At 38.6% G+C, this 14,364-nt stretch overlaps 1 pseudogene; it reads left to right on the top strand.

Moving 5' to 3' along the window:
* Positions 1-13,280, top strand: part of LOC128576903 (probable ATP-dependent RNA helicase DDX17) — a 30,685-nt pseudogene extending 17,405 nt beyond the window's left edge.
* The last annotated feature ends 1,084 nt before the right edge of the window (positions 13,281-14,364 follow it).

Raw genomic sequence — 14,364 nt, forward strand, 5'->3', positions numbered from 1 at the left:
TTCAAGGAAAAGTTCATTTACTATCTTCATCCGTGGGAAATGCAGATTCTATTCTCTTGGTAGCCCTTATGTTGTTGATTAAGTTATTAACAAGAATTGAGCTTACTTTACTCACTGGGAACATCCCAGTCAAGTCTAGAATAGAGAAAAATAGTGACATGAAGCAATTTATTTACCTTGACTTAATTTCTTTTTTTTTGTGTGTGTGTGCTAGAAAAGTTAGGCTAGACTCAAACGTAAGATGTAGGTACCTTCACCAAAAGTATTTGTGTCCCTGGCTCTAAGAAAGACAGCCATATGATTTCTCCCTGTTAAATTTTTGTTTTGTTTCCAACTTACACCTCTGGTAGTGATATATTCAACAATAAACAAATGAAAGGGAAAATTGCAACACACCTCCATTAGAAGACAATCATTGGAGAAATTTTAATTCAATTGAAAGACGGTCAAAATGTAAATATTAATTTTTCATGAAGCCCCTTCAATTATTATGCCTTTTCTACATTTTCTCCACAAAACTGAGTTATATTTCTTTTCTTTTAATTCTCTTGTATCTATTTTATTTATTCAGAAGAAAAACAAAATCACATAATTTTACTTCATATTAATTCAAGAATATAGGGCATCCCTCATCTCCTTCACATTTCAGTCATGGTATTATTTGTGAAGAAAATCAGAGAATCTTCTTTAATGTAATCTTTTTGATGTCATTTCAAAGCATGCACAAAAACACCGATAGTGAAGATAACCACTTCTAAAGGCTGGAAATCAAAGAAGTAACCACAATTTGACCAAACCTTTGAAAAATATTAGAAGTTTCCCTTAACAGTTTGGCCTAAGTGCAATTAATTTATTTAATTTTGGCTAAAATGTAATTAAAATCTGTACTTTAAAATGAGCAAGGGAATATAACACCTAACCTCTATTCACCTAAATCATATATTCCTATGTACAGAGCACCTGGACATTATCAAATGAAACAATCAATTAGTCTATCTCTAACAGTTAGCAGTTCAAACAAGAACATCATGCCAGCCATAATTAAGAATGATACAGCACATCATCATTGTCAACATTATTTAGCCAATGTAAACCTTAGTTAGAAAGGTACTTGTCAGAGAAAAACACGTGTTTTATTTTTGTTACAATTTCCTGGTAATTGCTGTCATCAGTGGCAGGTTATTATTATAGCTTAATAGAATTTCAATAATTACTTTTGCATGGATTCTAACAGCTTTTAGATTGAAGGATATTCTGACAGTTTGAATACTCTTGACAAGAATTAACTTTTTCCTGGTTAGCACTGAATCTGGAAAATTAAAAGTTAAATCTTTTCATAGGCAACACTTATGTATGTCACTAGTAAGTGGGTTTATATAAAATGTGTAAATTATAGAATGACTCAGAATTGTTTTAAAAATTATCTTTCTCGAGGCGGAGCAAGATGGCAGCCGAGTAACAACTTCCTTGCATCTGGGCACCGTGAGTCTGGGGATATAGGACTCCAGGCATCTCTGGCTGGTGGGATCTGCCTATCATCACCCCTGAGAGGATACAGGGAGTCCGCGAGAGACTTCTGGACCCCAAGAGGAGGACTAAAACAGTGGAAAACCGGCAAGTGGTTGCGTGTGTTCAATCCATCTAAACCCGCCCACAACTGTAAGTTCAGTAGCAGCGAGACTGCAAACCAGAAAGGCCTTACCTGTGAACTGTTTTGGTGTCTTTGGACTTGGCACGCAGCTGAACTGCCTTGGGGAGAGCCTGAGCGGGAGTGCGGAGAACTTTGGCCTTTGTCTAGGGCCCCCGTCTGAGCCGCTGAGCCAGACGGAGCTAATAGTGTTTGGCTCTGGGTCACAGGCAGACATTGTGAGCGATCTGCCCCGGCAAGCTCCACCCTCAGGGTCGCAGTGCTGGAATTGGGTGGGAGCTGGTAACCCAGCGACCAAGTAGCCTAAGGGCGGGGTCTGAGCCACCTTGCAGCCCTAACCCTCGGGGGCAGAGGGAGACCAGTTTTGACACACAGGGTAAGTGGATAGCCACTTCAGCAGTGATTCCAGCGACAAGCACTTCCCTGAGAAAGCTTCTGCTCAGTAAGTGAACAAGTTCAAAGTGCCTTTTAAGTGGGCTGAAGAGAGATTTAGGGTGTCTACCTGCTGGGGTTTGAGAAACTAGCAGCCTCCAGTTGTATCAGAACTGTGATTAACATCTCATACCCCAGAAGACCATGTGTTGCCCAGACAATATTCAATAACATATACATACTGCTTTGTTTGTGGTTGTGTTTTTTTTTTTTTTTTTTGGTTTGGTTGTTTTTTTTGTTTATTTTGATGTTGTGGATTGTTGTTTTGTTTTTTAAGTTCAACCTTTTCCATACACATCCTTTTTCTTTCTCAATTTTTCTAGTTTAATTATAATTTCCCATTGCTGCCTATTTCAATAATTAGAACTTCATTTTTGTCAGTGTTTCTGCCGCTATTATTTGTTTTTTCCAGCCAATTTTATCCCGTAAAGTTTTCTGTTTGCTTGTTTTCGTTTGATTTATAGCATTTTTGTCTTTCCTCTCTACTTGATGGAGGTGGGGTACTCTGTCTGATCAGGTTAGCAAAGAGCTGCTGACCTCAAGAAAATCACCCAACTGGGCACTCCCAGAAGGTGGTTTTTTTTTTAAGGTTGTATCAAAGTACCCTACTGTACACCTATATTGCTCTGTCTCCCTCTTTCTGTGCCTCTCTTCTTTTTGTCAATATTCCTTTTACCCACCCCCTCTCCTTTCTCTATTTTTCTTTTTTTTTTTTTCTCCTATGACTCGGTCCTCCTTTCTTTCATCCCTTTTTTGCTCTTCAACCTTCTCACCCTTCTGGTCCTGTAACCCTTAGTCCACAGGCATGAGAACTTAAAGAGCAAGAGGAAGTGAAAGGAAAATTAGGGCAAGAAAACAGATAAAATAAATCACCCATGAGGAAGAATCAGCAGAAAACTACAGGCAACATGTAGAACCAGTCCAGAACAACCCCGCCAAGGGACCATGAGATAACTACTGCAGAGGATTCCACCTATACAGAAATGTTAGGAATGACAGAAAGGGAATTTAGAATACACATGTTGAAAACAATGAAAGAAATGATGGAAACGATGAAGGAAATTGCTAATAAAGTGGAAAATAACCAAAAGGAAATCCAAAAACAGAATCAAATAAGAGATGAACGATATGAAGAATATAAAAAGGATATAGCAGAACTGAAGGAAATGAAACAGTCAATTAGGGAACTTAAAGATGCAATGGAAAGTATCAGCAACAGGTTAGACCATGCAGAAGAAAGAATTTCAGAGGTAGAAGACAAAGTTTTTGAGATAACTCAGATAGTAAAAGAGGCAGAAAAGAAGAGAGAGAAAGCAGAACGTTCACTGTCAGAATTATGGGACTTTATGAAGTGTTCCAACATACGAGTTATAGGAATTCCAGAAGGGGAAGAAGAATGACCCAGAGGAATGGAAGCCATACTAGAGAATATTATAAAAGAAAATTTCCCAAATATCACCAAAGATTCTGACACATTGCTTTCAGAGGGCTATCGGACCCCAAGTTGCCTCAACTCTAACCGAGCTTCTCCAAGACATATTGTGATGAACCTGTCCAAAGTCAAGACAAAAGAAAAGATTCTGCAAGCTGCCAGGAGTAAGCGCCAGTTGACCTACAGGGGCAAATCCACCAGAGTGACCAAAGATTTCTCTAATGAAACTTTCCAAGCAAGAAGACAATGGTCATCTACCTTTAATCTACATAAACAGAACAATTTCCAGCCCAGAATTCTGTACCCTGCTAAGCTAAGCTTCAAAATTGACGGACAAATCAAATCATTTACGGATATACAAACATTGAGGAAATTCGCCACAACAAGACCAGCTCTACAGGAAATTCTTCAACCTGTTCTGCACACTGACCACCACAATGGATCAGCAGCAAAGTAGGAACTCAGAAATTAAAGGACAGAACCAAACCTCCACACTGATGAAAAAGATAAAACTAAGCAATGACTCTCACAAAATAAGACAAAAAGAATGCTACCACACTTATCAATTATCTCAATAAATGTAAATGGCTTGAATTCCCCACTGAAGAGAGATAGATTGGTTGACTGGATTAAAAAACACAAGCCATCCATTTGCTGTCTGCAAGAAACACACCTGGCTTCAAAAGACAAATGAAAGCTCCGAGTCAAGGGTTGGAGACAATTTTTCAGGAAAATGGAATTCAGAAGAAAAAAGGAGTTGCAATCTTATTTTCAGATACATGTGGATTTAAAGCAACTAAAGTCAAAAAAGACAAAGATGGTCACTTTATATTGGTCAAGGAAAAATACAACAAGAAGACATTTCAATTCTAAATATCTATGCACCCAATTTAAATGCTCCCAGATTCTTGAAACAGACCTTACTCAGTCTGAGCAATATGATATCTGATAATACCAGAATAACAGGGGACCTTAACACTCCTCTTACAGAGCTAGACAGATCCTCTAAACAGAAATTAAACAAGGATATAAGAGACTTAAATGAGACCCTAGAACAACTGTGCTTGATAGACGCATATAGAACACTCCATCCCAAAGATAAAGAATATACATTCTTCTCATCACCCCATGGAACATTCTCCAAAATTGATCATATCCTGGGACACAAAACAAATATCAACAAAATCAAAAGAATTGAAATTTTACCATGTATCTTCTCAGACCATAAGGCACTAAAGGTGGAAGTCAACTCTAACAAAAATGCTCGACCCCACCCAAAGGCATGGAAATTAAACAATCTTCTGTTGAATAACAGATGGGTGAAGGAAGAAATAAAACAGGAAATCATTAACTTCCTTGAGCATAACAACAATGAAGACACAAGCTACCAAAATCTGTGGGATACTGCAAAAGCAGTTTTGAGAGGAAAATTCATCGCTTTAGATGCCTACATTTGAAAAACAGAAAGAGAGCACATCAACAATCTCACAAGAGATCTTATGGAATTGGAAAAAGAAGAGCAATCTAAGCCTAAACTCAGTAGAAGAAAAGAAATGTCCAAAATCAAATCAGAGATCAATGAAATTGAAAACAAAAGAATCATTCAGAAAATTAATGAATCAAGGAGTTGATTTTTTGAAAAAATAAATAAAATAGATAAACCATTGGCCAGACTAACGAGGAATAGAAAAGTAAATCTCTAGTAACCTCAATCAGATATGATAAAGGGGAAATAACAACTGATCCCACAGAGATAGAAGAGATCATCTCGGAATACTACCAGAAACTCTATGCCCAGAAATTTGACAATGTGAAAGAAATGGATCAATATTTGGAATCACACCCTCTGCCTAGACTCAGCCAGGAAGAAATAGAGCTCCTGAACAGACCAATTTCAAGCACTGAGTTCAAAGAAACAATAAAAAATCTTCCAACCAAAAAATGCCCTGGTCCAGATGACTTCACTCCAGAATTCTATCAAACCTTCAAGGAAGAGCTTATTCTTGTACTGCAGAAATTATTCCAAAAAATTGAGGAAGAAGGAATCCTCTCCAACACATTCTATGAAGCAAACATCACCCTGATACCAAAACCAGGAAAAGACCCAAACAAAAAAGGAGAATTTCAGACCAATCTCACTCATGAACATAGACGCAAAAATTCTCAACAAAATCCTAGCCAAGGGATTACAGCTTATCATCAAAAAAGTCATTCATCATGATCAAGTAGGCTCCATCCCAGGGATGCAAGGCTGGTTTAACATGCGCAAGTCTATAAACGTTATCCACCATATTAACAGAGGCAAAAATAAAGATCACATGATCCTCTCAATAGATGCAGAAAAAGCATTTGATAAAATCCAGCATCCTTTTCTAATTAGAACACTGACGAGTATAGGCATAGGTGGCACATTTCTAAAACTGATTGAAGCTATCTATGACAAACCCACAGCCAATATTTTACTGAATGGAGTAAAACTCAAAGCTTTTCCTCTTAGAACTGAACCCAGACAAGGTTGTCGTCTGTCACCTTTACTATTCAACGTAGTGCTGGAAGTTCTAGCCAATACAATTAGGCAAGACAAGGAAATAAAGGGAATCCAAATGGGAGCAGAGGAGGTCAAACTCTCCCTCTTTGCTGATGAAATGATCTTATACTTTGAGAACCACAAAGACTCAACCACAAGACTCCTAGATTTCATCAAATAATACAGTAATGTTTCAGGATATAAAATCAATGTCCACAAGTCAGTAGCCTTTGTGTACACCAATAACAGTCAAGATGAGAAGCTAATTAAGGACACAACTCCCTTCACCATAGTCTCAAAGAAAATGAAATACCTAGGAATATACCTAAGGAAGGAGGTGAAGGACCTCTATAAAGAAAAGTATGAAATCCTCAGAAAGGAAATAGCAGAGGATATTAACAAATGGAAGAACATACCATGCTCATGGATGGGAAGAATCAACATTGTTAAAATGTCTATACTTCCCAAAGCAATCTACCTATTCAATGCCATTCCTATTAAAATACCAACATCGTACTTTCAAGATTTGGAAAAATGATTCTGCGTTTTGTATGGAACCTGAAAAAACCCCGTATAGCTAAGGCAGTTCTCTGTAACAAAAATAAAGCTGGGGGCATCAGCATACCTGATTTTAGTCTGTACTACAAAGCCATAGTGGTCAATACAGTATGGTACTGGCACAAAAACAGAGACATAGACACTTGGAATAGAATTGAAAACCAATAAATGAAACTAACATTTTACAATCATCTAATCTTTGATAAACCAAACAAGAACATACCTTGGGGGAAAGACTCCCTATTCAATAAATGGTGTTGGGAGAACTGGATGTCTACATGTGAAAGACTGAAACTGGACCCACACATTTCCCCACTCACAAACATTGATTCAAGATGGATAAAGGACTTAAACTTAAGGCGTGAAACAATAAAAATCCTCCAAGAAAGCATAGGAAAAACACTGGAAGATATTGGCCTGGGGAAAGACTTCATGAAGAAGACTGCCATGGCAATTGCAACAACAACAAAAATAAACAAATGGAACTTCATTAAACTGAAAAGCTTCTGTACAGCTAAGGAGACAATAACCAAAGCAAAGAGACAACCTACCCAATGGGAAAGGATATTTGCATATTTTCAATCAGACAAAAGCTTGATAACTAGGATCTATAGAGAACTCAAATTAATCCACATGAAAAAATCCAACAATCCCTTATATCAATGGGTAAGAGACATGAATAGAACTTTCTCTAAAGACGACAGACGAATGGCTAACAAACACATGAAAAAATGTTCATCATCTCTATATATTAGAGAAATGCAAATCAAAACAACCCTGAGATATCATGTAACCCCAGTGAGAATGGCCCACATCACAAAATCTCAAAACTGCAGATGCTGGCATGGATGTGGAGAGAAGGGAACACTTTTACACTGCTGGTGGGACTGCAAACTAGTACAACCTTTCTGGAAGGAAGTATGGAGAAACCTCAAAGCACTCAAGCTAGACCTCCCATTTGATCCTGCAATCCCATTACTGGGCATCTACCCAGAAGGAAAGAAATCCTTTTATCATAAGGACACTTGTACTAGACTGTTTATTGCAGCTCAATTTACAATCGCCAGAATGTGGAAACAGCCTAAATGCCCACCAACCCAGGAATGGATTAACAAGCTGTGGTATATGTATACCATGGAATACTATTCAGCCATTAAAAAAAATGGAGACTTTACATCCTTCGTATTAACCTGGATGGACGTGGAAGACATTATTCTTAGTAAAGCATCACAAGAATGGAGAAGCATGAATCCTATGTACTCAATTTTGACATGAGGACAATTAGTGACACTTATGGTTATGAGGGGAAAACAGAAAGAGGGAAGGAGGGAGGTGGGTGGGGCCTTGGTGTGTGTTCCACTTTATGGGGTCAAGACATGACTGCAAGAGGGACTTTACCTAACAATTGCAATCAGTGTAACCTGGCTTATTGTACCCTCAATGAATCCCCAACAATAAAAAAAAAAAATTATCTTTCTCTGAAGAATTTGTGAAAATCAGCATTAAGGGAGATAATATACCACACCTGTTAGATTAATAATTAATGATGTGTGTCCTCCATCCAATTACTAACCATGGTTTGTGTACTGTTATGATGAAAAAAAGTATACATAGGAACATCATAGATATGTGTATTTATATATGTGTGTCCATATTTACCTAATGGATGTGATTATTAATTCCCTTTAGTAAGTGGAAAGGAAAGCACGTGAACATTCCTACATTTTCAACAGTGTCATAATGTTGCTACCTGATTTGGCTTTTATGACATTAAAACTGTATTTTTATGTGAAGTATGTGAAATGAAGTGGAGAATTGATACACCTTTAACAAGAACTTTTATTAAGCCACTTTGGTTTGAGTTATTGAAAAATTCAGATAGTTAAGTCCAGAAAATGTGGTATCTGAGGCATCTAGATAACAATGTTAATCTTTTACTTAGTTTTGTAGGCTCATGCTTAAGATTTCCAAGAGAGAGTCATATTTGAAATTTTAATACTATATTAACTAGGAGAAGTAACCATCATTGAGAAGGCATTTGCAAGTAAAGAAATAAAACGGAAATAAGAATCTACACAAAGATTTATAAATGAATCTAATTAAGTGTATTAGTTTCAAATGCCAGAATAGCATGAAATATACATAAAATATAGATAACCATTTTTGTATATAAAATATAACATAAATATTACCGAAGGAAAAAAGCATACTATACCAAATGTAAGGGAAAATAATGGAGGGGGAAAACCACTAAATAGAAAAAATAACACTTTCTATATTTTAAAGTCACCTCCAATAGATTTTCGGAAGACTAAATTTTATTCCTAAAATAATCCCATGTTAAAAATGAAAATGGCTTAGCGCTTCTAGCTCAGTGGTTAGGGCACCAGCCACATACATACTGGCTGGTGGGTTTGAACCCTGCCCAGGCCTGCTAAACGACAATAACAAATGCAACAAAAAATTAGCCAGGCATTATGGTCACCTGTAGTCCCAGTTACTCGGAAGGCTGAGGCAAGAGAATCACTTAAGCCCAGGAGTTTGAAGTTTCTGTGAGCCGTGATGCCACAGGACTCTACTCAGGGCAACATAGGGAGACTCTGTCTCAAATAAATAAATAAATAAAAAATAAACATCATCAAATTCAATAGGATACAAAAAAGCTGCAGTTAACTCATGAAGTGCATTTTATGTGTAGTGGGGTATATTATGCTTCATGTAATATATTAATTGTGTTTTTTGTTAAACCTAATAAAAAATTGGTCGACCTGCATTTTATTTTATTTTATTACTTTTTTATTATTAAATCATAACTGTATACATTGATATGATCATGGGGCATCATACACTCGCTTCATAGACCATTTGACACATTTTTATCACAGTGGTTAACATAGCCTTTCCGGCGTTATCTCAGTTACTGTGCCAAAACCTTTACATTCTACAGAAGACTGAAATTGGACCCACACCTTTCACCATTAACTAAGATAGACTCTGATTGGATTAAAGATTTAAACTTAAAACATGAAACTATAAAAATACTAGAGGAGAATGCAGGGAAAACCCTTGAAGAAATTGGTCTGTGTGAGTATTTCATGAGGAGAATCCCCCAGGCAATTGAAGCAGCTTCAAAAATACACTACTGGGACTTGATCAAACTAAAAAGCTTCTGCACAGCTAAGAACACAGTAAGCAAAGCAAGCAGACAGCCCTCAGAATGGGAGAAGATATTTGCAGGGTATATCTCTGACAAAGGTTTAATAACCAGAATCCACAGAGAACTCAAACGCATCAGCAAGAAAAAAAACAAGGGATCCCATCGCAGGCTGGGCAAGGGATTTGAAGAGAAACTTCTCTGAAGAAGATAGGCGCACGGCCTTCAGACATATGAAAAAATGCTCATCATCTTTAATCATCAGAGAAATGCAAATCAAAACTACTTTGAGATACCATCTAACTCCAATAAGACTAGCCTATATCACAAAATCTCAAGACCAGAGATGTTGGCGTGGATGCGTAGAAAAGGGAACACTTCTGCACTGCAGGTGGGAATGCAAATTAATACATTCCTTTTGGAAAGATATATGGAGAACACTCAGAGATCTAAAAATAGATCTGCCATTCAATCCTGTAATTCCTCTGCTGGGCATATACCCAGAAGACCAAAAATCACAACATAACAAAGATATTTGTACCAGAATGTTTATTGCAGCCCAATTCATAATAGCTAAGTCATGGAAAAAGCCCAAGTGCCCATCGATCCACGAATGGATAAATAAATTGTGGTATATGTATACCATGGAATACTATGCAGCCTTAAAGAAAGATGGAGACTTTACCTCTTTCATGTTTACATGGATGGAGCTGGAACATATTCTTCTTAGTAAAGTATCTCGAGAATGGAAGAAAAAGTACCCAATGTACTCAGCCCTACTATGAAACTAATTTGGGGCTCTCACATGAAAGCTATAACCCAGTTACAACTTAACAATAGGGGGAAGTGGAAAGGGGAGTGTGTGTAGAGGGAGGGGGATGGGTGGGATTACACCTGTGGTGCATCGACCTGCATTTTAAAAAATCCATTAAAATTATGTATTTTCTAGAATCAAAAACAAGATTTTCAAATGAAATAACCATGTAAACTAAAAATATCACATGCGACTAATGAACAAAAGTGATTAAACAAAGTCTCCTATTGATAACTTTTTCAAAAACACTAATACATTAGAGGTTGCATGAGAATTCTACACCTGCTACGTACTTTCATTTTCTTTTACAGACTGCAAAATACATCCAACTCTGCAGCTGACATAAAATGTTTCTGAGAATTTCAGTAGAACACCCCCGAGCCCTTGGGCTATTCTGGGGGTTGTTTACATATCATCTCAGGCATACATCATGGTGTTAAGTTGGAGCAGACTCAGCAGCGACTGCCATTTTGTGCAGTCGCTAGGAAAACAGGAGACGCCTAAACCAGGACACTGCTGGGTTTGAGCGTAGCTAAACCTACCAGCAGTTTTTATACCTCCTTTTCTCTTGGTTTTGCTCTGGTGTCCGACGAGGGAGGCGGCGACTGTGGCGTCTACGACTGGATGCAGCGCTTGAGAGAGAGAGAGAGAGAGAGAGAGAGCGCGAGCGAGCGAGCGAACGCACTGTGCCTGCCCCCGCCCAAGCCCAAGTAGCGGTGGTTCCCCTGCCATCGGTTGTTACCAGACTGAAGGCTGGGCTCCCCGATCTCTATCTATTTGGGACCATCTGCAGAGGCGGTTTGGGGGACCTGAACCAGGATGGTGATCGTGGAGGCTTTTTGGAGCAAAGTTGGTGGTGGCCTTACCCCCAAGAAATTTGGTAATCCTAGGGAGCATTTACATAAAAATAAATGGGATATGAGTGAGCTCCCCACATTTGAGAAGAACTTTTATGTGGAACATCCAGAAGTGGGAAGGCTGACTCCATAGGAGGTTGATGAGCTACATGGAAAGAAAGAGAAAACAGAGAGAGGAGGAGATGTTAGTCCTAAATCAGTGTTCGCCTGTTTCCCACAATAAACAGATGTGTTGATCTGCCAGCACTTTACAGAACCAACTCCAATTCCATGTCAGGGATTTTCATTGGCTCTTAGTGGCGGGGAAATGGTAGGCATTACTCAGACTGGCTCTGGGAAATAATTGGCATATTTTCTGCCTGCAATTGTGCACATTAACCACCACCCATACTTTGAAAGGGGAGATGGCCCAATTTGTCTAGTTCTGGCTCCAATCAGAGACCTTGGCCAGCAAGTACAGCAGGTGGTTCATAACTATAGAAAATGTTCTAGATTGAAGAGTACTTGGATGTGTGGAGGTGCCCCTAAACGTCCCCAGATTGGAGATTTAGAGAGAGGTGTTGAGATCTGCATAGTACTCCAAGACTCCTGATAGATTTCCTTCAGTCAGCAAAGACAATCTTCACCGATGTACTCACCTTGTACTGGATGAGACTGATAGAATGCTTGATATGGGCTTTGAACCCCAGATCCCTAAAGTTGTTGACCAAATCAGGCCAGATAGTTAGACATTGATGTGGAGTGCAAACTGGCCAAAAGAAGTAAGACAGCTTGTGGAGGATTTCCTTCTTGATTACACCCAGATCAGCATAGACCATCTGGAGTTGAGTGCCAAACACAACATCCTCCAGATTGTGGATATCTGCATGGAAAGTGAAAAAGACCACGAAATGATCCAACTTATAGAGGAAATAATGACTGAAAAGGAAAATAAGACAATATTTGTGGAGACACTATGATGAATGACCTGACTCAAAGGATGGGCAGAGATGGTTGGCCATCCCTGTGTGTCCGTGGAGACAAGAGTCAATCCGAAAGTGGTTGATTACTTATCAAGTTCTGCTCTGGAAAGGCTCCAATCCTTGTTGCCACAGATATAGCCTCTGGTTGGCTACATGTAGAAGATGTCAAGTTTATAATCAACCATGACTATCCAAACAGCTCTAAGGATTATGTGCATCATATTGGGGGAACAGCCCATAGCACCAACACAGGCAATGCCTGTATCTTCTTCACTGCAGAGAACCTCAAGCAGGCTGCAGAGCTAATCAAAGTACTGGAGGAAGCTAATCAGCCTATCAATCCAAAACTAATGCAACTAATGGAATACAAAGGAAGTAGCAGAGGAGGGGGAGGTCATTCTCAATACTGGACCACTTCTTCAGCCAATAATTATAATGGGATGTATAAAAGTGAGTGTGACCAGAGGCTTCGAGGAGTTAAGGATGGTGGCTGGAGAAACTCCACAAGCTATTGGGATTGTGGGGAAATGGATAGAGCTGGATATGCTAATGGCAGTGGCTATGAATGTCCAAAATTCTGACTTTGGAGCAGAAGCAGACCAATACACCTGTGGTTGAGACACCTATGGGGCAGCTGCTTTTGGCACCAGTGGCTGTACAGCCCAAGAATATGGTGCTGGCACATAAGGAGCTAGTAGCACCACTCAACTGGGAGAAGTTCACAGAGCTCTAGCCAGCAGTTTAGTGGGATAGGCAGGTCTGGGCAGCAGCAACAGCCACTAATGTTACAACAGTTTGCACAGCCTCAAGGAGCTACCAATATGATAGGTTACATGGGGCAGACTTCGTACCAATACCGTTTTCTTCCTCTTTCCCCACTCCCCTCACATAAGTGAAACCACTCAAGGGGTAGTGACTCTTGCAGAATTAATTGCATTTTAAGGAATACTTTATTTCCCCCTTTTCCCTTTTATTTCTTTATTTCTTTTTTTTTTATTTTTTCCCAACCATTGTGATTTGTCTTTTCATACAGATTAGTTAGAATTCATTGACATGTTTCTTCTGCCCGCCAAATTGATCCAGTCTGTAATAACAGATTTTGTAGAAAAAGAAAAAAAAAATCTGACTGGGAGAGATTAATTTCTTCCCCAACTTCTTTCATGTTGAGGATATTTGAGCTATTTTTCATCTTAAAAGAAAGAGTAAGGCATTAGGCTCTTTTCTGGGAGCCAGTTTTTGTTGTCCTGATTTATGGGGTGGGGAGAGGGCTGAATATTTTTTCAGCAGCACATGACATCTGTACTTTAAAGTGTTTTTCTTATTGTGTTAGAAAAATGGGAGCAATATCCGTGCATGTTTTCCATAATGATTTCTGATGTTTCTCAAGTTGGACCAGGGTTCCTCAGGCCTAGTGAGTTTTTTTCAAGATAGTTGTTTGCCATTGTCATTTTGTCTGATTGATTGCTAAATGGATTTGACACTTAAAGCTTACTAATTGGTTTTATATCCCTTACACTCTGCCTTTCCCCTTCTTCTCTCTCAGTTTACTGAGAAATAACCATTTTAATGTCATGTTAGAAATTGAATTGCTGCATGCCAATGTATCCTTCAAATTAAAAACCGTAAGTGTTTATTGCAGTGCTTAAACTGTAGCATTTCAGCATCCTGAGGGGAAGCTGCCTATTTTTCTTTCCAATATAAACTAGGAACCATTTGAAATTTTTTTTCCATCCAGACAACTACTGTAAGCGAATGAACATAAGTACTCACTGGAAATTTATTAACCAGTTAAGTCTGAGCTTTCACTTATAGTGTAAAAAGCACCTTTAATTACAAACAGAAAATGGGCTAATTTTCTTTTCAAATTCAGTATGCATAGAGCTAGAATAAAAGCCACTCTTCCTGCAACTCTGCCCTTCAGCAAAGTTATCTTGAACAAAGAATCTTAGGGGTTTGGTAAGAACTCTTATTCTCTTCATA

The sequence above is a fragment of the Nycticebus coucang genome, chromosome X (assembly GCF_027406575.1).
Source record: "Nycticebus coucang isolate mNycCou1 chromosome X, mNycCou1.pri, whole genome shotgun sequence".
Classification (NCBI taxonomy): domain Eukaryota; kingdom Metazoa; phylum Chordata; class Mammalia; order Primates; family Lorisidae; genus Nycticebus; species Nycticebus coucang.